This window comes from Protopterus annectens, chromosome 3.part0 (assembly GCF_019279795.1).
Source record: "Protopterus annectens isolate FY-2018-M chromosome 3.part0, PAN1.0, whole genome shotgun sequence".
NCBI classification, from domain to species: Eukaryota; Metazoa; Chordata; order Ceratodontiformes; family Protopteridae; genus Protopterus; species Protopterus annectens.
This window is the reverse complement of record NC_056731.1, coordinates 570,969,359-570,995,022: the sequence shown is the minus strand read 5'-3', so window position 1 is coordinate 570,995,022 and position 25,664 is coordinate 570,969,359.

The following is a 25,664-nucleotide window of genomic DNA, read 5'->3' as shown; positions in this document are numbered from 1 at the left end:
ACCTGGTGTCAAAACCCTGGCCTCAAGCTAAATGCCAAAAAGTGCATAGTCATCCCCTTTGGAAAAAACAAAGTACCCACATACTACCACATAAGTGGAAGCCCCCTAAATACAGAAGACATAATAAGGGATCTGGGGACCCAAGTAGATAGTAACCTCTCCTTTGATAATCACATTGTCAAAGTGGTTAGAAAATCCTTCTATGTGGCCCACCTTATCACAAAAGTGTTTGCATCCAGATTGAAAGAGATCATTGGGCCCCTCTATGCATCACTCATCAGACCCATCATACAGTACAATGCCCCATTTGGGATGTACCTAACAAGACACCTGCAACAACTGGAAAGACCACAGAAGTACCTCACCAAGAGGATCACTAGCCTCAAGCAGATGCCCTATGCAGCTCGACTGAAAAAACTCCAGCTGTACTCGGTTGCATACCGCCTACTCAAAGGTGATCTCTGTCTGACATACAAGGCCATGAACAACCCAGAATTGATGGACATGCTCCACCTAAAGAAAACCATATCCCCTCGAGCCACATGCTCCCGGGATCTAAACCTCACCACAACAATAAATAAGATGTGCTGGAGGGATAGATTCCTGTCCCAGAGACTTCCCCTGCTCTGGGATAAGATTCCAATCTACATTAGGCAGAGCTCCTCGCTAACCCTCTTCAAGAGAAACCTTGATGAGTGGATGGGAAACAGAAAGTTTACCCTAGGGATCACTTCAGTGGCTCTGCTTGACAGAGGCACAGGGAACTAATCTAAGGGGGCGGCGAAGGCCAACACATTCCAGCTAGGCTTATAAATGCCTTCGGGCAGATAGCCTAGTACCTACCTATGAACCTATGAACCTATACGTTACAGATTACATATGTAAGACTGTATAGTTTTTAAAGAAATCAGCAAGCTCACATTTCAGCCCTGCTATGCAAATCATAAATAAACATTATTTATAGATGATCTTAAATAGTAAAAGTAATGTCTTTCGGCTTTTCCCGGTTAGGGGTCATCACAGTGGAACTCTGGTCCGCTAATGATTGGCAGTGGATTTTTAGGGTGCCAAGTTGCCAGTCCAATGCCCAACCTTCAAAGAAGGTACACCCATTCATACACACACCTAACTGCATGTCTTTATACTTTACTCGACCATGGGGAGGATGTGCAGACTCCACCCAGAAGGCGCTCCAGCCGAGAATTGAATGGGAGAACCTCTTGCTGTGAGGCAACAATGCTAACCACTGCACCACTGTAGCCCTATAGATGATCTTAAATAAATAGCTTTATATAAAAGATGCATTTAGTGATACTAGAATAGCTGCATTAAAACATCAGGTGTTAATGCAGAACATTTTCTTTAGATCTAATAGTCCTTGGTTCTGGAATTTTTGCTGTCACAAATAGAGGCATTCTGGTCTTTTTATTATCTGAAGCAGAAACATATACACAAATAATATGACTGCAATTGTTATAAATAATTCAGTCTGAGGCCACTAAACTGCAAGCAATAATGAGCATATAATGCAGTCTTTGATAAATGGTTTGGGAAAAAAACAATTTGTCCAGGTACATCTTTGGTAAGGGTTAGAGAGTTAAAAGGGGGTGGGGAGTGGGAGTTTGTTGGGGAGGGGGGGGTTAAGATTATGGAATAGAGATAAGCTTGTTTTGTTTTGTGAAGGGAAGGGTTGATTTGTTAAGGGGACTTTATTTGAAGTGAGGTAGAAGCAAGGAGAGAATTAGGTGTTTTATAGGAGTGTACCTGGGAAGAGGAATCAAATTTTGGTGTGAACCTGCTAAGGCTGAGATGGCCTGTAGGCATTCCTTGGAGAACAGGTAGGCCTCAGATTAAGGGTGGGTGGCAGGGTTTGTCAGTGATAGGTTTTTTTTTTTTTTTTCTGTTGCCGTTATTTGGAGAAGTGGATTTGAGAACAGAACGATTAAGATAATGATGGTGGTGGGGGGGGCTCAAATATCAGAGGACTCAACACAGGATCATAAGAGGTTACTAGGTTAATGGTCCTAGGGCCCTTACAAGCCTAGTCAAGTACAACCCTTGTTTCCAAGCATATCAAGGTACCTGTATTAAGTGGAACTTAGTGAACAACTACTGTCCCTGCCCAAGACGGACATAGGTGAAACTCCCAGGGTGAATCAGTAGTTTCCCATCCAGTCATCCAAATTACACTTAAGTAGGGTTTGTGAGGGGCTCTGCTTCACCTGAATTGGAGGTTTGTTCCAGAGGAGAGGTAACCTCTGTGAGACATATCTGTCTCTCCAGCAAGTCCTATTGATGTCACATACTAGGTTGAGTTCCCTAGAGCAAGTGCATCTCATACCATTTGATTTACAAATGTGCAGCATTTCCATTAGAGTAGGATCTGAGATTGTTTTACGTGTAATGCAAAGGTCACCTCTGAGTAGTCTGTAAGACACAGAATACAGTGACAAAGATTTCAGTCTGTCAATGTATGACATATACTGAGGATCCTGAATTTTCTTCGTAAGAAACCTTTGAGGTCTTTCCATTTGGTGCAGGAGCTTGGTAAGGTGCATACCAAAGGTAGCATTGTACTCTGTTATTGGCCTGATGAGTGAAGATTCCAGGGAGGTTATAACCACTTTTATTCTGGATGCAATGCCCTTACTTATGAGGTGGGTGATGTAAAAGGCCTTTCTAATCACTTTGGGAACATGGTGGTCAAAGGAAAGGTTGCTGTCAACCTGTGTGCCCAAATCTCTCACCACTGATTGCATGCTTAGGATATTGTTATTAATGTGGTAATCTACAGGGATGTCACCCTTGCAGAAGGGGATAACACATGTTTTTGCAATGAGCTTTAGACCATGACTTTGGCACCATTCATTTGTCTGTGTAAGTCCCTCTTGTAGGATGTTGACATCATTTGGGGACTCAATGACTGCACCTAGTTTGTAATCATCACCATTATTATTTATTGGAATATTTTTGTCTGCTATCGATGATTAACCTTTCCCTGGTGCTTAGGTGGTTAATGGCCTCTTGTCATAGGTTCTTGATTATTTTGGGGATAAGCAGGGGTTAATTTGCAAGTGATTAGACATGCTTTTTCTTGTTTTGTTGGCCTCAGCTTAAACTGAGGAGATTGTTTGGTATATTGAGTGGTGTTTTGAGGCTTAAAGGGTTGCAGTTTTGGTTGTTGTGGCTTGTTCTCCTCATTGCTTGTTTTTTTTTTGTGGGCTTTTGTTTGGTGGTGATATGTGTGGTTTTCTGTTGAAGGGCTTGAATGGTTGATTGGTGTGAGTGGGACACAAGTATGAGTGGTGCTGCTTGGAGTGGTCCCTGACTTATGTGCATGGTGTGATGTTAGGAGCCACCTAGGACTAACAGTCATTCCTGCACATGCGCAGTGGGGATATAACGGTCGTGGGGAAGCTGGCATGCTTTCAATGGGATATAGGATCACCAACCCCCTTCCCTGCATGGATGCTAGGTAGAGCATCCGGGGGATATAAAGGAAAATATTAATATATATATATATATATATATATATATATATATATATATATATATATATATATATATATATATATATATATATATATATATATATATATAAGATACAGGCAGGTCATATCTCTCAAAAAAAAGAACATATACAAAGTGCCATTCCTGTCAATTGAAGATGGTATAATTGTTAAAGTCTTTACCATGCAGAGACAAGCTGCATGATTTGATTATGAGTTGATGGCATATAGTTTTGTGGGGTCCTGATGCCATCTCATCTCCTTGTCTGCCTGCAAGTACATGGGGGGTTCTGATTAAGCTGTGGTAAATGTAAAAGAAGAAAAAAATTGCCCCATGAGTGGGAGATTTGGAATAATGGTTAAAGTCATGCCTCATAGGCACAAGGTACAAGTTTTTTTCAACTCTTTATTTGGACTTTTGTCATGGGCTGGTACATTGTGGCTTACCCTGTATGGTTCAGAAATGCAAGTCATCACCCAGTCGCTCAGATGTCTCAGTTACAGCTTGTGCATTTTAAACAGTCCCAGTTCACTGCAGTTTTTCTTATGTCCTAGATCTGCTTAATATTGGAATTATAGATGCAAAGTCACCTTGACACTTGTACCTGTGGACACAAACTATTGAGTTCATGCAGCACCTTGTATTTGGGACAACAAAACCGACACAATGGATATCTAGTAAAGAAAATAAGACTTTTAATTTTCCTTTTCTTCTTTTTATAGTGACTCAAAATGCTTTAGCACGCTTCTCAGCCATGTGGCACAGGAATTTTGGACAAAGCCAAAATACAGAGGTGAGGGGGGTAGGGACCCAAGGTCATGGATAGATTTTAAGCATTGGTGTTGTACTCGCATGCTTGGTTCTGAGGTTGGTAGGGGTCAGTTCAAAGGCTTTTTCTTTTCTTTATCTCCTTGGAGTTTTAATGAATCTCTTTTGTTGCAGATGGCAAATATAAAGAGTTTACAGGAGAGATGGGAGATGATCGTGGCACACTCAGAGGAGCTGTTCCAGCAGATGCTGAATGCTGAGTCCAGGATGGCAGTTGATGAGGGCAAATCCAGTCAGAAGAGATTTTGTCTTGTGGCAAAGACCAGAGTGGTGGCTCTTTTCTTTTTCATTGGTACTGTGCATTTTGGCAAGAGCAGCAGTTTCCCGGGCTGTTTCGAGGGTGGGGAAACGGCTGCAAGCAGTGATGATTCCTGTGCATGTGTGGTGGCTGATGGAACTGCATAGCTGTTGAACTAGGGTCATGGTTTATGGTTTCCCCATATTTTGTGGTTAATTAATTGTGGTTTGGGTTTCCTAGCCATTAAAGAGCTTCCTAAGCTGATCGGAGCATTGAAAAAGTCTGGCTATACTTGGGGTTTTTTTTGTCTGTACTGCATAAAATCTATTGTTTCCCTGACAGGTCATAGTTGACAGATGTCCTTAAGTAATGCCATACATTTCAGTTTGGATTACAGCTGGTTAGCGTCAAGAGGGAAGCAGCTATTATTCTGGCCTCTTTCAGAAATTTGGCAGAGTAATTAAATTTATTTTTGGTTATGGTTCATGGGTGGTGTGCGGTTGGTGGATGTAGCACTTTCAGGCTGTTCACAGGCTGGTGCAATGGATCACTGCTGCTGCACAAAATGTTTGTGTTAGTCCCTAGGTGGGTTTTCATGAAATGGCACTGGGCAATGGATTGTTGATGCTGGAGCCACCCAACACTCAAATTTGGTTTTGTCTTTCAGTTTGCCAATCCTTATTAAAAAAAAAAGTAATAAAAAGAGAGAGGGAAAGCATACTGACAGAAAATCTTTCATTCTAATGTCTTTCTACTATTATAGCCTTCTGACAAGACTGAGTGTTTTCATGGGCTATGGGGCACTCCAAGTACTGACCATTCATGGCGCATGGACAGTGCAGCGGTAGCAGTTGTGGGGAAGGAAGTGCCAGGGTCTGTGAGGTCGCTGCTTACCTCTCAAATGTGTAGCTTTTGCCTCAGATGTTTGGTCCTTTATTTATTTATTTATTTATTTTTTTGTAATATTGTAGTTTTCTGGCAAAATATGACAACTCATTAGAGATGGACATTAGAAAATAATGATAGACATTTCAGTTCAGACTGCATACCCCTCAGAAGATTCCTGTGAATGCAAACCTGCTACATCGGGTCACTGCATAATTCTCAATTGTACAGATTTTCTGGATTTTTACCTCAGATGTTTAGTCCATTTCATAAAATGGTGGTTTTCTAGTACATTATTAGTAACTCATTAGAGACTGACGTCAGATCATACCCCTTACAAGATTCTTGCTAAGGCAAAACCAGTTATTCGATCAACTTTCTAAGTTCATAAGACCAATATTCAAGTGCCTCTCTTTTTGGCTTTTGGCCCACTTTTAATTATGGCTTTGTCCAGAGTTCTTGCTTTAAGAGGTGGGGGGGGGGCCATGAGTCACATTCACTAAATGACATACATGGAAATTCAGCAGAGAGGCATGAGGCTCAATTACTGTTATTCTAGCCACTTTCTAACTCCTAGTGCAATATTTTAAATTGGTCCTTATTATGAGACTTTTTTTTGCTTTGTTTTACAACAGTAACAGGTTCTCTGGGTTGGAAATATTAGTTACGAAATCTAAACATCATATTGGGCAAGCATTACATTACATACATAATCTAAGTATTTGTTTTAGGTATATGAGTTGTAAGCAGACACACATATGCCACCCGTTGCATCAACTACATGGAATTGATACTCTACACTGCAGCTGTGAAATGTTTTTGTGTGTGGCATGCCTTCCCTCTAGTGTGAAGAAATGGGAGATTTGCAGCATCCAAACAAAGTATTTTAGCCTTACAAATTAAGAACTACTCAGAAGTTAATAAACATAGCATGAAATGAGAGATCTTTAGAGCCAGTGTGTTAGAGATGTTTGAAGGACAATATTTACTGTAAGATGGCTGTGAGTTAGAGTGAGAGAGAAGGTGATAGATTCTTTAGCTTGAGTGGAATACACCTCACTTCAGTTGCATGCTTCCCATCTGAAACCTGTTGCAGCCTGGTATATTATGGGAGGATATGTTAGGTAAAGCCTACTCTTTAACACAGATGCAATTGCAGACTCCGTAGTCTGTTGTATTTGCAAGAAGTATGGAAAGGTTTCAATTTTTTTTTGCGCCATGATTACTGTACCCACTGTAATGTCAGAGAGTTGAAAGTGCCTGTCAGAAGCAGTGCTTCAGCATTTCATCATAGCATATCTGACCAATATTCTCTAAGGGGTATGTTCATGTCTCTACCTTCCTTCTTCAAAATGGGGAACATTACCTCTCATAATGTAGAATTTCTTCTTCTTTCCCAGTTAGGGGTCATCATAGCAGAACAATGGTCTGCAGAACAATTAGCAGTGGAGTTTTATGGTGTTGAGTTGCCAGCCCAGCACCCAACCTTCTACAGGATGCACACATACACACTCAGGGCCAATTTAGTGCGTCCAATCCATCTACAGCATGCATTTGGGATGTGGGAGGAAACAGGAGCTCCCAGAAAAAACCCACATGACCACAGGGAGGACATGCAGACTCCACACAGAAAGCACCTCAGTTGAGAATCGAACCAGAGAACCTCTTGCTATGAGACAGCAACACTAACTGCTGCACCATTGCAGCTGTCTGCCTCTTGTAACATAGAAGAAATGGGCAAATGGGGAATACATTAACTAGGACGCTCATAGGATAGTTAAATGTGGTAATTTTGCTTTTAAAATAGGCATTTTAATGATATAGTATGATTAAGTTCTATTTTCCATTGACATCAGTTAAATTGGTAATATTGGATGTGTGTCAGACTCTTTCAATGTGGCACTTCGAGGAAGATGGATTTTTAAGACCCCAAATGAGTAACGTTCCTTGAAATGAGGTAGACTTGACAGGTATGGGTATGTTTATTCTTTGTTTTTAAGCATCTTCAGTTTTGGTGTTGTGTACATGTTGCTGCTGGAGCCCCTTGTAAACCAAAGCAGCACATGGGAGAAGTTGCCAAGGGTGTAGCCGCTAACAGATATATATGTAGTTTTGTTTGAAATTTTAGTCTGTGGAAGAGTTATTTTACAAGAATATTCTTGTAGTGCTTGCTTACAGAAAGGCACCCAAGACTGTTCTATGAAATAAATTAACTTGGCCCATACATTGCTGTATTTGATGTCAGTGCATAATGCTGTCATGAGGATGCTTTGGTTTTATGTGTGTGCAGAGGATTTACAGTTTTCCTTTTTGTAACAGATAGGGAAGCGCAGAGTTTGCATCTGCTAGTGACCTACAGGAAGTGGACCTGAAAGGTGATAGATATGGCTGTGATGGATGTTCCAGCTGTTGGAGTGGTGTTCATTGAGGTTGCAGATGGGGAGCACAGAGTGGACATCAGTTGATGGCCTGAAAGCAGTGGATTTGAAATGTGATGGATTTTGTTGGGCTGGAGTGCTGTGCAATGAGGTCGCAGGTAATCCTACTTTATTAGGTGCTCAAGAGTCACGTGGTTTTGAAGTAACATGGGTACAGGTGAGGATGAGATACGTCAGGGATAGGGTGAAGCAGGTGTGGGGTTGTCCACACGTGGGTGGAGTCACAACAATGTGAGGTTGGGTTGGATTTTGGGCGCATGGCAGTTAGATTTGAGTTTTGGGAGTAGTAATGTTCTCCACTGGAGTAGGCAGCAGCAGGCGGGGCTTTAAGATTAGGCGCAGGGTCTGACAGAGCATTGCAGGGTATTCATATGTGTGTGGGGATGTGTGAGGAGCTGGTTTCCATTGCTTAAGCAGAAGTCTGAAAGTCTAAGAAAGGCATTGTTTCAGGGGTTGTTAGTAGATACAGGCCATGGCTCATTTGATTTACCAGATGTGAAGGTTTATTAATTTTTTGAGGGATGAAGTTTCAGCAGAAGGGTTAATTAAGAATGTCATGGAGCTTACTGGGCTCCTGAATTTTGCATATTTTGGGGGGAATGTTTTGCCTTGCTGGATGTCAGGATGGAAGTATGTTTTGAGGAGGAATGTACAGGATGGAAGGACATTTGAAGGAGGGGTGATACTGTTTGGATTTAGTTTCAGTATGTCTGGTGTCAAAGGTTTATTAGGTGAAGTTGTGGGAAAAATGGGTAATTTTCATTTGTTCAATAGGGCAGTGGTGTGAGCTCCTGTTGTTGTCAGTCAAGGTGTCAGGTTGTTTTGGAATGATTAGATGTAGTACAGGATTCCAGGGCAGCTTTTGATAGAAATGTATATGTTAGGGCATTGCAAGACTTTGTTAAATTGTATTTATACTTGGGCACAAGGTAAGGCAGCTGATTTGGTCAAGGTGGTTTTAGTTCTGATTTGTATAGCTGCTCAGGTGACAGCGTTATGTGACTTTACTAAATCTGGGATGGTGGTTCATATATTTGAAGAGTTGGGGTTAGGTTTGATAGTGTGAAGACTGACAGGCTATGGATATTGACAAGATAAGTTTTGTTGTGAAGGCTGGAACTGGTAGATGGGGGATCATTCAGTTACAATCTGGGGATATTCCCTTTATGAGTGTATTGACTTCATTGTGAGGGTGGTGCATTGGTCAGCAAACACTAGGTTGGTCATGTTTAAGTTTTATAATAGTGGGTATGGTGTTGGTTTATTAAACTGATCTGTTTGAAAATTAAATCTCATTTTGGTCATTATTATATCTTTTGGGTGGCAAAAGGATGCTGCAGTTAGGCAGGATGGCATACAGCTGGCATTGGGGCTTTTTAGTGTTGATGGTACATTTGGCAGTTAATGACTTGGGTATAATTACAAAGCTACCAATGGTAGTTAGGGTAACTGAGGGTATGTTTGGTTTACAGAAGTTTTGAATGGGTATGGGTATTTGGCACTAGAGAGGGATTCTTGGTTTACTTTCATCAGCTTAGGCAACTGGTTGCTTTGGGTAGTTATATGATAGGGCTTTGTGATCATGATGACAAGGATCCAGTTTGGTTCAGTGAGGATGGAGTGCACCGAATTATGTTTGGCTTCAACCTTTTTAATGTACAGTTCAGTTTGTTTTGAAAGATTTTGTTAGAAATTTTTGGGATGAAGGAGGGGGAGCAGCCTGGTCAGGCTGATGGGGTGAAAAGAGGGGCAGGCGTGTCCCTCTTCTGTTCCCCTTCTGGTGTTGCCTGTTCATGTCAATGAATTGGGAAATGAAAGTGAGTGGTTGGACGCTGCTTGATAAGTAAAAGTAAGTGAGCGTAGGTAAGGACACTACTTATTTGGTTGGATGTTTAATTCAATAAGTGCGAAATGAAGGTGAGTATGAAGGTGAGTGAGGGGACGCTGCTTGATAAGTAAATAAGTGAGCAGGATAAGGACGTTGCTTATTTGGTCAGAATGAGCAAGGTCATGCTGCCCTCATTAACAGTTACATGGTTGTTTATGCTGTAATAAGTCAGCGTGAGCGAGGTCATGCTCCCCTAGTTAACAGCTATATGGATGTTTATGCTGTGGAGAATAAATTATAATATTGGTTAATAAAGTTATGTTTATGGAAGTTTAATAAAGTTCATCAAATGTCATATGGTGTGATGTGTGATTATTGAAGGGGACTGGGATAAATGAGGTTTGGTAACAGACCAATTTGTCCAGGGACAGCTTCAGGTGGCAGTTAGGTAGAAATCGTAATGGCACTAAGAGGGTAGGGGAAGAAAGTTAGTTGGGGGGATGAAAGGGTTAAATAGGAAAATAGGATGATTGGGAGGAAATGAGGTAAGTGTAGGGAGGGGCTCGATGGGTTTTATGTGAGTGTAACTGGGTAAGGGTTTTTGCCATGAACTTGCTACCTGCCTTCCCTCCCTGTTTTGGGAACAATGGCGATTGTGTGGTTATTTATAAGTTTGGGAAGGAGGAGAAGAGGTGCAGGCTTGTCCCTCTTCTGTTCCCCCTCTGGTGTTGGATGTTCATTTCAATGAATCAGGAAATGAAAGTAAGCAGTAGGATGCTGCTTAATAAGTAAAATAAGCGAGTGGGGTAAGGACTCTACTTATTTTGTCAGAGTGAGCGTGGTCACTCTGCCATTGTTAACAGTTAGATGGATGTTTATGCTTTGATTAGTCAGGTTCAGCGAGGTCACACTGCCCTAGTTAACAGCTATATGGATGTTTATGCTGTGATTAATAAACTATAATATTGGTCAATAAAGTTATGTTTATGGAAGTTTAATAGGTTCATAGGTAAGTACTAGGCTAGGCTAGGCTAGGCTTTCACCACCCCATTGATTAATTAACTGATCCTCTGTCAAGCAGAGCCAATGAAGTGATCCCAGGGGTGTAGTTTCTGTTACCCATCCACTTGTCAAGGTTTCTCTTGAAGAGTGTTAGTGAGGGGCTGTGCTAATCTAGTTTGGAATTTTGTTCCAAAGCATGGGGAGTCTCTGTGACAGGAATCTATCCCTCCAGCATGTTCTATTTATTGCTGTGGTGAGGTTTAGCTCACTAGAGCACATGGCTCGCAGTAACTTGGATTTCTTTAGGTGGAGCATGTCCATCATTTCTGAGTTGGACATGGCTTTGTAAGTCAGGCAGAGATCACCTCTGAGTAAGCGATATGCCACTGAGTACAGCTGGAGTTTTTTCAGTCTGGCTGCATAGGACATATGTTTGACGCCAGTAATCCTCTTGATGAGGTACTTTTGTGGTCTCTCCAACTGTTGGAAGTGTCTTGTGAGGTACATCCCAAATGGGGCATTGTACGCTATGATGGGTCTGATGAGTGACGAGTAGAGGGGCACTATAACCTCTTTATTTCTAGATGTGAACCCTTTAGTAATTAGATGAGCCACATAGAAGGATTTCCTAACTACTTTGACAGTATGATTGTCAAAGGAGAGATTACTATCTACTTGGGTCCTCAGATCTCTTAATATCTCTTCTGTATTAAGGGGGCTGCCACCTATATGGTAATTTGTGGGTGTTTTGTTTTTCCCAAATAGGATGACTATGCATTTTTTGGCATTTAGCTTGAGGCCATGACTTTGACACCAGGTGTCCATCTCATTAAGGCCCTTTTGGAGGATGTCCGTGTCAGCCGGAGAGTCACTTATGGCTCCCAGTTTACAGTCATCAGTGAACTTGGTTAGCCATAGTTCTTCTGTGTTTGCCTGTACTTCTGAGAAGTATATGCTGAACAGTAGGGGTCCCAGGACTGAGCCTTGCAGGACACCACTTTTGACTGGTTTAGAGTCAGACCTGGAGCCCACTATTCTTACTGTGTGAGTTCTGTCTGTAAGCCAGTTGGCAACCCATCTTATGACATAGGGGTTTATGTTCAAGCTGCTGAGTTTTTCTGTAATACCCAAGTGGGGAATGGTGTCAAAAGCCTTGGCTAGGTCAAGGTAGGCTGTGTGAACAACCTTTCCCTCATCTATGGCTTTGGTGACTGTCTCGAAGAAGTCAGCCAGGTTTAGTAGGCATGATCTGCCCTTAACAAAGTTGAACTGGGTCAGGTCAAGTGTTTGGAGGTTCCCAATGTCTTTGTTAATGTGTTCCATGATGATGCGCTTCATAGCCTTGCAGACTAGGCTAGTCAGGCTTATGGGGCCATAGTTACCAGGGTCAGTTGTGGCCTCTCCTTTGTGGAGTGGAATAACTGTTGCTGTGCACCATTCTATGGGCACATAGCCTGTGGAGAGGCTGAGGTTGAATAGCATGTTTAGGTGGGGAGTTAGTTCGTTCTGTAGTTCGTGCAAGACACAGCCTGGGACACCATCTGGCCTCACTGACGCTGTGTTTTTGGCTTTTGAAAGGGCTATTTTCACCTGTGTGTCTGTGATTTCTGGGACACTACACTTTTCTGGTATTGTTGTGGGCCCTTTTGGGGGTGAGAGAGGGGGTGAAGTTTGCACTGAATCTATCTGCCAGAATGTTGGCAATATCAGTAGGTTCAGTATATTTTGTGCTATTTTGCACTAGTTCAGTACATATCTGCGTGTTGCCACTTAGATTCTTAACATAGCTAAAGAAGGCTTTGTGGTTATCTTTTGAATCCTTGGCTATTTTTCTTTCAAAGTTAGCCTTGGATGATTTTATTAGGGACTTTAGTTTCTTACTGATACTGATCAGGGATGTCTTTTCTTCTTGGGATTTGCTTTTTTTCTGAACTAGTTTCCTCCTTGTATTGTATAGCCTGTTTATGGCAGGGGTCCACCAGACTGGTTTCCTTCTCTTAAAAGAGTGAGTCTTGGTTTTGCTAGGGATGGCATGATCCATGCATCCTTTTAGGTGTTCATAGAGTGCATTTGTAAAGGTTTCTGCATCATGGGCAGCATTATCCTTTAGCATGGGGGCTGTGAAACTTACTGCCTCTGTCTTAAGTAAGGTGAAGTTTGCTTTAAAAAAGTTTTTTACTGTGGTTTCCTTAGTTTGGGATAGTGGTGGGGTGTGGATATCCAGAGTGATTAGTTTATGGTCTGATCTAACCAGGGACGGGTTGACCTATGGTGTAGAACACCTGTCACCCATGTTTGTGATGACCAGTTCCAATATGTTTTCACCTCTGGTAGGGGAGTTTACCAGCTGATCCAGGGCATTTGAGTTGATGAATTTCAGGAAGCCCTGGGCCTGGGAGTTTGTACTCGAGTAGTTTTCCCAGTTAATGGTAGGGTAATTGAAATCTCCCAATATCAGGGTGTGCAGTAGGACCTTCATGTTTTCCCGTGTCTCCAGAAAGGTGGAGTGGTGGTCCTGGGTCATGGTGAGTGATCTGTAGCAGGCCACAATTTGCATTGCAGATTTGCTCAATGTTAGTTGCACATGGATGATCTCAGAGGTATCATGCTGCACCACCAACCTGGAAGTGTAGGTATCCTTGATGAATATGGATACATCCCCTCCTTTTGTGTTTCGGTCTGTGTTCCGTGGATAAAACGTGTGGTATGAGTTGTAGCCCGGTAGTGCTGGGGTGCTCCCTGGGGCCTTGAACCAAGTTAAAGTTACTGCACAGATGTCGACATTATCCATATTGAGGAGTGCTTTGAGCGTATGCATTTTGAGATTTAAACTCCTGGCGTTGAGTAGCATAACCCTCAGTTTTTTGTTAATTGTGCTGTTTACATAGGTGGGTTCTACTTTTGAGCCTTGTCTGAAAAAGGCACTATGGGGCAGCAAGAGCCTTGGCCAGTATTCAAAAGCCTAGGTGTGACAGGTGCAAGCCGTCTCTTATGAAGCAACGTGGCTTGTCAAGCATGTCATCCCAGGTTGACAGACACTGGATTCCCTTTGAATGACACCAGAAGCTTAGCCAATTGTTGAAATTGATCATTTTTTCTTTATACTGAGGTATCATTCTTGGTGAGGGCAGGATGCTACTCAGGGTCAGGGTCATACCAGCCAGGGCTACATGATCAGAGAGCTCTTCCATGTCACTTTTCATGTAGTCCAGGGAGGTACGTCTCAGGTCATTCACACCAACATGAACAATGACAGAGTCATATTTGTACTTGTTCTGGAATGACCTGAGTGCTTGTGTTATGTGGCAGATTCTGGCTCCTGACAGGCAGCTAACAGTAACCTTCTGCTTGTCCAGCCTAGTGAGTGGGACATCAGTGTGCCTGACTATAGAGTCACCTATTACTAGTGTGTTAGGTATATTATTTCACCTTAAAGGCTGTGATTGTGTGGCACTGATTTTGTGTTTTATGTATTGTCTGGTTTGTGACGGGAGGTGCAGGTTGTTTGGGTGTCTGCTTTGAAAGTCTCTGATGCTTTTGAATGTTTTTTATTTAGAGCCTCCGAGTATGATTTTGTGTATTTATGTGTATTTTTTTTGTCAGTTCTTGTTTAGTAGTTCTATGTGCACCTGGAGGTGTTGTGCAAGTGTTAACCTTCTCTTCTTGACTGTCTGTTCAAGTCTTGGGTGGAGACAGCTTAGCCTCCAGTTTGGCTGTATAATTGCATCTCTCATGTATGTTAGTGTTTTGTAGCAGGAGGAGAGGGTTGTATGTGTACATGAGGCAGTTGTAACATTGCCTCAGGATACCCAGATTCAACAGCTGGACTGGAGAGTACACCTGAAAATGCCCTTTGGTCATGCCTTAATAGTAGGGTGAGCTGCTTAGTCGCTTGGTTGGTGAAGGGTGAATAAAGAGCCTTGCCCTGCTGGGCAATCAAGTGTCAGGGTATATTAGTGCTTGCTATTAGGTCTGAGCAAGTGCTGGGCTGTAGGATGCTTTTTGAGTGCTTAGGTTGAAAGTTAGACTAGTTTCAAGGGAAAAACTGAAGAGGAGACTTAGTGGAGCCGGGAATAATTTAACCCTAGCTAACCAGCACTGCCTGGTGTGCAAAACTGTGCAAACACAGTTTTTATAGCAGGGAAATGAAAGAGAGATAAATTAGCCCAAAATGGTCAATAAACTACTAACTTCTGGGCTTGAACCATCATTCCTCCAGGGACAGATAGGCTACTCAAAGCTCCCCTCTCTCACAGGTGAACAGAGAAACTTCCTTCTATCCAAGTAAGGTATGGGCAACTCAGAAACTTGTAACACAGCCCTGAATTCAGCACTAGCCTGAAAATTGGACTACACTAGCCTAGAAAGGTGGGAAACAAGGAATTTTTGTTTTTGTTTTTTCTTTTTTGTTTTTTGAAAAGATAAGGCAAAAACAGTAAAAAAAAACAATACACTTAAAATAGCTTTAAACTGCTACAAAAGATCAGAAAAGGCTATCGCACTTTAGTGTGTAGCCTACAAAAGTTAAACAAATTATTTAAACAAAAATCGACTTTTTAAAAGTGCAGGCAGTCAAATAAGTACAATATGTGAAAAAAAACAAGCTTTTAAATCACAATAAACACTGGAAAATCAGCGTTTAGGCAGAAAACAGTTAAGTACAGCAAGAAAGTACAGAAAACTGATACTTAATCACTCCAAAGTCTCTCTTCTAATCTAGAAGGCTTTTATCAGTTTAATGCTTTCTAGTGCCTCCCAGTAGGTTAGTTAAAGGAAAGATGGGTAACAAGCGCAGATGTGCCCCAGAATTCATGAAGCTTGCGCCAGGCACAGGCATAGCATGGGTGGTATAATGCCAAATATGTCCGCCGAGCGATTCAGGTACGAAGCAATCCCACATGCATTATCGACGTATGCCAGAGCTACGCAGCCCTTGGCATAGGTATGCAAATCACCCCATGCACAGTGTCACACCATGCTAATGAAGGCATACAGCGATTCACAAAGTGGTGCAGGCGTAGCGCAAGTCCATGGAAGTGTAAACCAAAAAACACGGTTTACATTTTCCCAAACAGAACATCGGAGTTATGGAAGTGGACCAGATGCATGTATTACAAAGTTAACATATGCCAATGGACAAATACACAGCCAATGGCACAAGAAAAGATGCACAACACCTAAAAAACAACATTTAATGTCATGTCCACAGTAACGCACAGTACAACCGCAGGGCATGTGTGTGCAAACAAGAATACAAAGGAAATATATAAAAATGGCAGAAAATCGCAATGAAAAACAAATTAGGATTGCACCATAATATGCAATGGTAGGCATGACACACCACAAGCAAGGCGCAAGGGTAGCCAGGGGCCCGCGACAGTGTTCGGCGCTGTAACTATGAATTAGTAGTCAATGCCATGCAAATGAGGCAGGTAATACTGAATCGCAAACGTCCCGCCAGATTAAAGATGTACCTGACGGCACAGCGCTATAACACCGTGGAGTGTATCAAAGGTGATACATGACATCAGCAGAGGGGTGTGCCACCGTATCAGTAAGCACATTGAAGCAATGCATATATGGCCTGGCCATTGCTAAACAAAGGACAGGGGTGGGAAGGAGGGTATAGAACCATTTAGCTGAGAGCACACATGGTGCCCGAAAGCGCATGTGTATGGGGATGAACTCGTTCCCAAACCCTGGTAAACAGATTCACGCGCCGCGAACAATAGCACAAACAGGAAGGTCAGGGGAAGAAAAGAAGGAAATGCCGAAGCAGGGTAATTGGCGTACTAATGAGCAATTAACACCAATCAACTCAAGGCGGCCAATCAACGGCAGTAGACAAGCCTGCATGCAGAAACCTGCAAAACAGGATAGGGGAGGCATAGGATTGCAAAGAAATGTGGGGAGGACCTGGAATGCAAATATAGGAGAACTGTCATAGCAGAGCAAAGCAAACCCACAGTAGATTGGCAATAGCACACATTATGCAAGATAAGCCAGGTCTAGGAAAGTACAAATGAAAGCAGGCAGCTGGATGCATGCCAGCAAATGGTAGGTGTAATGTGCACAAATGTAAATGGAAGGGCAGGAGGTAATTCATGGCATCCAAATGTAATGCAACACCAAAGGCAGCACAATAGTGGTTTTGTAAATAAAACACAGAAGATACCCTGTAGCCACGATCATACGTACACACCCTATGACATCATCAGTGTTCACAGCAAAACAGTATAAAGTGTGAAAGCACCCAACACACACCTGTGTATTCCCAAACACTGCACCATAGGTGTAAACAGATGGGGAACTTTTAAAATTTATATGTTGGGAGCTGCCATAGCTGTGATTCATCAGCATGTGTTACAGACTGACGGTGTTGTGGAGGATGATGCCGACAACCACCATAGGCCTTGGAGGAGGAGAAGAGTGTTCAGACCAAGGGTAACCTAACAGGGGATACATGATCTGGAGATAGTAGAGCGTTACAGGGTGAACAGGGACATCTTACAGCAAATAGTAGAGCTGTGCCGGCCACGCCTGAGAACCAGAAACAACAGAGGGGAACCCATCCCAGTGGACACGAAGGTATGTGTAAGCTTGTGAAAACTAGCCACAGGTACCTTTAAAAGGCCAACTGGAGATATAATGGGGATCTCACAGGCATCGGCATCCAGGGTACTACACCAGTTCCTGGATGCCATGTTACCACATGCCAATGAACATAAAAACTTCCCCCAAACTCAGGAGGAATTGGCCAGCAATATGCGTCACTTCCACCGTGTGGCAAACTACCCAGAGGTACTGGGTGTGATAGACTGCACGCACATACAAATTAAGTCACCACCCGGTGAGTATGGTAGGCGCTACATAAACCACAAGGGATTCCACTCCATCAACTGCCAGGTTGTGTGCAATGCCCAGGGCATTATCATGGATGTGTGTGCTGGCAGCCCTGGAAGCTACCACAACTCCCATATCTGGCACGTCTCACAGCTGTATCAGGTATTTGTCAGGAGGGACATCCCACAAGGTCACCTTGTGGGGGATGCTGGCTATGCACTGGAGCTGTGGATGATGACTCCCATCAGAAATGCACACACACCAATGCAAGAACGCCATAATGAGGCACACGCACAAACCAGAATCATCATAGAGCGTGTGTTCGGGATACTGAAATCACGGTGGACACATCTGGTGGAGCCTTGCAGTACTCTCCCGGCACGTGTGCCCACATCTTCATAGTATGTGCCATGCTACATAATATGATCCTGCGGAAACAGCTGCAGCAGGGTCAAAATGGGGGAGGGCCTCACAGCCCACCGCAAGTGCCAAGGGCAACACGGGCACAGAGGGATCCAGACCATGGACACACTGTGCCAGCCCCAGTAGGCAGACGGAGGCGTGCCCAATATGCCTACGCCTTGGCAAAGAGGGAACGTATAGCACATACCTTGACAGTGTAGGCTCCCACAGACTGACAACCCTCCCCACCTGCACACACAGTAACATGGATGGCACACAAAGACGACTACCTGTAAATTGTGATGTATAGGTGGTCCACTGTGGAATCCTACATAGGCAGCCCTCAAACATTGTACACGCAACAGCCATGGGAACACGGAAATGTCAACACCTGACCAGTAGCTGCGCCCATCAGCATCTGTCAGTGCTGTGTGTATAGGTCCCCAGGTACATCGGTAGGTACACGCCCGATTATCAGAGGCAAAACACCAAACGGGGTAAACAGTGACTCCCGTCGCCACAACATCGAGTAAGCAACTGTCACGTACTGGAGCACAGGCAATCGCGGGAGCACATGTGTGTAAGCACTGTCCTACACACAGTCATCATGGATTACCCACCGTGTTACTGAGTGGCTCCACAAAATGTAATCGTGGATGTTGTGTCAAGGCAGGGGATGTACCCATGACAGGCATTTGTCACCCTGGCATGCTGTATCCACGGTCGTATGAAGGTGTAGCAAATTATCTGGTGTATCTAATTGTGATATACATACCCAGTGCCGGAGTACAGCCAGTAAACATCACATGGACATACCATTAACTGGACCCATCAAGTTGTAAACTAACGGAGTCATCCATGTGAGTGTAGTGTGAAGTAACTGCTGTAGTGTACTGCACATACAAATTGACATAATTCGTGTATAACCCCCAGATGTCCAAGTGGTACATGCAGTGACTGTCGTGCATGTTCCTGGTCCCACGTCCCGCAAGGGATGTAACGTAATCCCGACGGCATGGGTAAGTCATCCAGAATGTGTGTAGCACACGTTAGCGGGAATAAGTGTTCCCCACAGCTGGTAAGTGATGTTTAAATACAACTATACGGATATGCGTGAAACAGGGCTAAGCGTCACTGACCATTGTGCAGATCACGGTCAATGATGTACAGAACAGGTGACACCAGCATTAATCACCCCTGAACAAATAGCGCCTGCTCTAAAGGGTAAAACGACCACTGCCAGGAGTGGAACAGGCAGTCATGTACACAATCACACAACACTATTGCTAGGCAAGATGTACGTATGGTAGGGTTGCCACAGTTCAAATGACCAATGTGGGACATATGCCAGATGTCAGCAGGATGATACACACCCAGCCAGGATGAAAACCAGAACGTCAGTGTTTTACATAGATAAAAAGCTTAGTCTAGTAATGGTCGCAGGTGCGTGTTCCGTGTCCTGTAACATGTAGGTGGGTCAGATACAGAATAAGTGTGTTATGCAACTATGACATAAACTATAGGGAATATGTTTGTCCCAAAGTCACAGGACATTTGCTATGTTCACAAATATTTCGCAGGACACAACTGCACAAAGAGGGACTGTCCCTCGCAAAGTGGGATGGGAGGTAATCTTAACCTATGGCAGGTGTGTAATGTGACAGGTACAGACACAAACGTGCGGAGTCCAGGAAATACAGTATACACTGACAAATGCACAATGAAAGGCGTAGCGTGCCTGTCACCACCCCTGTCTGAGATATGTATAGATATATATATATATATATATATATATATATATATATATATATATATCTACAACCAGGAGGCTGAAAGACAGAAAGAACACAGTACTGGAACAGTAGAACCGCGAGCAATATGACGATAGTAAGGACATGTTGTCACCGCTGGCGGCGGTGCGGTCCACGTAGGAACCGTGTACAACTGTGGTTGTGAGTGATGTAGCCTGTATATGTGTGTGTTGAGGGTGCCATGTGTGTTCCCGTGTGACTAAAGTGTGTGTGTGTCTGCATAGTGTGTCTGTAGGTGGCAACTTGGAGGTAGATGATTACGGTAGGTGCGGGTATAGCTAGCTGTAGGCATGCGGTAAACACCTGTCCCACATTGGGGGGGACAGCCCCTCCTGGGCAGGTGTGTCCTGACATGAAACATTAGAAAGGGCAACTGTCCGTGAGTTTAGGACATTAGTATGTCCCACATAATATGCAATAGTTGCAGGAAATTCTCATGACTGTATGTAAGAAACGAAAATGTTACATGCAAACCGATAAGTAGTGAAGGACCAAGAACAATTGGTATGTAATGAGGATAAAAGTATGTGCTATCCTGTGTACTGACCATGGCCATATGTCAGCCTGTAAACACCACTGTGTGACCCGCAAGTATCCAACTATGGCCATATGAAAAGGTGGCAAGCCATGTGACAGAGGGTCTGACACCAACACCACTGCAATGACTGCAAATATCTGGGACAGACATACATGGGATAGCGTTCATTTACAAATATCCCTGCACATATTGCCGTACATCCGGAGGTATGGAAGTATCAACCGCACCTGCATACCATATAGAAACCAATAAACAATGGCCCAAAGTAAATTCCCATAACAGAAGTCTATTAAGTGATAGCACTGTAATTAGGAAAGGGGCCCACACACATATATATGGACTACGTAGAAATGCAAGCCCCACAAAACAGTATATGCTACGTACACCCGCCTACATCCCCCACACTGGAAACAATAGCAATACAGACCGTAACCACAGCCCAAACATCTAGTTAGTTAATTACATCTGCTGAACCCTTGACATACCTTGTGAGAGACACATTTAAAGGCTCCATGAAAAATTGTATCCGTCGTATAACGGAACAAACGGCAATGTTACAGGTGTTTGCAATAGTCCTTTAAAAGACGGGTTGGATGACAGGTACAGTCACAGGTAGAACCACATACTCAAGCCATCACACACAATCCACGGGGGACATGACCCCAAAATAGACTTGGCTCTACACAAAGCAGTTGCAATTACACACAACAAAACACAATACAGGCCGTCTCCCCAAAGGCAGGTCAAATAGCCAACGCCCAGGTGGAGAATTCAATTATACCCCACTGCTGCCGCGTAATTGGCGAATGGAGTAGCTGCACAGCTGAAGTGCACGTAATTAGTCACACCGGACCACCAATTGGCGGCAGTAAACCACATGTTGCAGGTATAGACGTAGATAAGGATGACTTGCCAGATATGCAAACTGTATGCTCATACCGTATAACAGTTGAAAGAGTGATACAGAAGAGTGAGATAGAGATGAAACACCAGAACGATATCAAGGTATGTAGAACACTAACTGTATGTATAGAATGTTCTGTATTACGTAATGTCAGTGTATGCATAGCCTGGTTTGCAGTAATTAAAAGTGTCCGCCATGCATAAAGTGGGGAATGGGATTTATGTAGTGATGTCTCGCTGATCGTACAAATGCTTGTAGAAGATGTGCATCCAGCAGTGGGCCACACGGTAAACAGCACAGACACTACAAGGGATGCAACATGATGGCGTTAAACAGAACAATGTCATACGACCCGCTGTCAGTGGCAGGTATGTCCAATAAGTATGGGCCATAGCAGGGGATAGTATATGTAGATATACTGTAACAGTACGCATGTGTATGGGCATATAACGTCAATGACATGTCTAAGGCGGACCCTCTGTGCAAGTATGCATTGAATTATGGGATACCATGTAAAACATGTGTAATGTATAGTACAGTAGATTGATACGTCAGATATGTTACACAGGAGAAGAGGCATATGAGGCATAACAAAGATATCATATAGTGATGTGAGTAGTATGTAATTAAGATATGTATAAACAGTTATGATGAAATAACTATGTACTCCACTCTGTGCAATTGCAAAGGATGCAAACATTACTCCCATACTAGAATAGCAGAAGAGAGATGTGACAGACAAACATGAACATGATTGGCGTGTACAATAACAGTATACATATGGCCCTTAGTCACGGGACATTGTAATAGCGTGACAGCCAATCTAACTGGAAGGGCTATACCAGTAACCATGCACAAAGGACATGTAATAGCTCCACAGGTTCATAGTGGGGTACCATGCAGTCTGGCAAGTCAATGTGTAGCAACAACTACAGTGTGCACACCAGTGGCACCTCTCTAGAGTAGTGTCCTGTGAACAGAAGAGCCATGTGTAACCTGCATCACTGCACAGTACAGCCACTGCAGTGATCCCTGGCATACATGTGTCCACCATCCACCAAGCGAGGTATCACATGAACACTGCTACTGACTATCCATGCATGATGTACATAGAAGTCATGTCCCAAAGCATGGTGAGTGTCCGGTCTGGGAGTGCAACCCCCAAGCACATGCCACACACTGTCACGTGTGTGCACATATCCATGAGCATCATGGTCATAGTGGCTATTGTGTATGTTGTGTATGCGGAGTATATCCATAAACATATTTGCAGACATGGGCCCTGTCTTTGCAGCAGATGTCACCCCTGAGTATGTAGTCTGCAAATGTGTACAGATGTGGTGTCTGTACATAAGCCGCATACTTTAACAGTTGTAGCTCAATAAACATCATGGCATTTTAATGTTGGGTTATGTAAAGCTGTTGTGTAAGGTACACCCTACGTGGGGTGTTGTACCCATGGATGTGTGTATACGTCCGGTGTTCAGAGGTACAATGGGTGCCTATGTACCAGCTACACACCCAGTACAGACATGTGTGGACACATAGAAGGATATCCATGCCACAGTGGCAATGTGGTAATCACAGGAGTGTGTGTGACATATATGTGTCTTACAAACATGTACAATGCAACATGTATGTAGGGGACTAACACCTATGTGATAACCAGTGGGTAGATGGTGTACTGCAAAGGTGATATTCACACCAAGTGTCATGCAGGTAGAGGCCATGATGTTCATATCGGTATCTGTCACAGTGACACCCATATGGATGGGGTCTGTATCAGCTGGTGGATCAACAATGGCACTGAGTATGCAGTGGTTTGTAAAGCTAGGCAGGGAAGTCCCCTCAGTGGTAGCCTGTACCTCAGGGAAGCATATACTGAACATGAGGGCCCCATGACTGAGGACTGTGGTAAGCCAAGTGTAACTGGATTGCAGTATGTGATATGGTATGCCACCCTCAGTGTGTGTGTCCCATCCATTAGCCACATTGCATAACATCCGGAGACATATGTTGTGATGTGCAGGTGGATGTGTATGTAGTCAAGACCAGAATGGAGAACGGTGCTGAATGGCAGCAAGAGGACAATGCAGGCTGTGTGGACACCCGTGTCGTCATCAACTACTCTGGCGACTGTAGGACAGGTGTTCAACAGGTGTAGGAGGCATGCTGTGGCCCCAACAAGACCAACCCAGCTGGCATCAAAGGACTGGAGCACAACAAAGACTCAATGACTGATGTCCATGATGATGTGTCCTATAGCCATGCATAACAGTCCAGTGAGGTGTGTAGGGCAATAGTCCCAGTCGTGCAGTGAGGCACCACCTGTGTGGAGTGTTACTGTCGCTGTGTGCCAGTCAGGGGCCACAATGTCTGGTACAAGGCTATTATTGAATATGGTGTTCCAGTGGGGAGACATGCTGCTCAGAGTTCTGTGGACATCACAGCCTGGGATATTGCAGGGTGACAAGGGGCCTGTGTCCTAAGACATATAGAATGCAGGTCAGTAATGTGTAGTTGTGACTGCAGGTACACCGCAATGTACCTGCAAGGAATGTGGCCATGCAGGGAGTGAGAGGGTGTAATGTTAGCAAAGAAGCCATCAGACAGCATGTTGCCAACATCAACTGTTACTGTCATGTTCCAGAGTGACAGTTGTATGTGTGAGCAGATGTGGGTATTGCATATGACTACTGACATACCACCATAATGTCTTGTGGTACATCTTGGAATGTGTTGCAGTAATGTGTATGTAGCTAGTTATGGAGTATGGGATGAGGGATCCTGTGGCCCTACCGAGCCTGACCAGTGAGTCACCCCACCCATGGGAATGCACAGCACTGTGTAACAGCCCCCACCTGTTGCTGTAAAGTATGTCCATGGGACTGCACCCCCAGAGTGTCGTCTGTAATCTGGTGTGTACCATAATGGCTCTGTGTGGAATAGCATGAACCACATTGTCGTGTACGTGCTATTGAAGTGCACTGGGGTATGTCTCAGCATTTGCATGTGCATTGTCCACCTGCACGTGTGTCACGACAACAACTACCGCTGTCATACGACATCTGTAGTTGGTGTTGTAGTACTCATCTACTGTGTATGCCGTGAACTGTGTGGTGCCGTTATGTGGCTAACAAGGGTGGGTAGCAGATGTTCGGATTCCACCAATGAGGGGATAACCCCAGGTGTGGAACAGCAGTCACATGTTGGTAGTGTCCATGTCAAGGATACTGTTGGTCTTGCAGGTGGTGTATGGGTTGAACCAGCTGAGCGGAGGTTATGACTCACGCACAGTGTACGACTAATGTGTCAGTACATGTGCAGCTATCGCAGTTAAGTGTGGGTTATTGTCAGTCTCACATTAGTAGCAGAAGTAGTTCCGGATACAGTTATATGCACGTGGAGCACCTGTGATGCATTGTGCGAAGTAACCAGCCGGGATGTGTGTACAACATAGTGGAATATGGGGACAACTCAGCTGTGGGTGTGCCAGTCCAGGTACGTGCCTGAGAGGTACGGTCTGTCTATAACCAGTCATTGCAGGTGTACTCTGCAGAGCCAAGAGGCAGGTCCCAGTCACTGCAGAGATATTGCAGTGGTGCACTATCAGGTGTGCCTTGCCTGCGTGCGTCACAGAGGATGATGTCAAGCATTGCGTGACATGACCAAATGCTTCGCTAGCCAGTTCCCGTTCTGGTGGTGACTGTTATTGGACACTGTGCAAGACAGGCAGTATAAAAGCAGCAAGAATCCAACATGTGATCCGTACTCCCAGGACTGACAGGTGCAGGTCTACTGTGCCACAGCATCATGTTGTTTGGCCGGGTCTGTCTAAGTGAACGGATACTAGATGCCTGTGGAATGACAGCAGAAGCATGAACAACTGTTGGGAGTGACACAGTCATTTGTAGTACAGTGGTAACGGGTCCGGATGACCGCAAAATGCTTCCCAGGGCGTGGACCATACCATCAGGGCGACAACACTGGTGGGCTATTGCATGTCCCTGCACACGTAGTCTGTGCCCTGAGTGACACCTTCAGTCACACAAACATGGGAGATGAGTCACATCATACCTGCTGTCTTGTGGCATGTGTGCATAGGTTATGTTGCAGAACCAGTTACTGGACAGCAGGATGTAAATGACTATCACCTTGTGTAGTCTGCTGAGTGGAACAGCAGTGTGACTGCCGACAGTCACCCAAGACAGGTGTGTTGTGTATGTTATGACTCCCTATTGGCTGTATGTGATGGCACATGTGTCTGTTGGCTATAGGTTGGTGTGGTTGTGTTTGGCGATGTGGGCTGTCATTGGTGCCCACACAGAGTATGGAGGTGTACTGTACAAGGTGTCTCCATATGTGTGGCCTGTGGTGGGGATCATGTGGGACTATGTGATGTGTAGGGTGCGTTGCCAATGTTGCACAACCCCACAT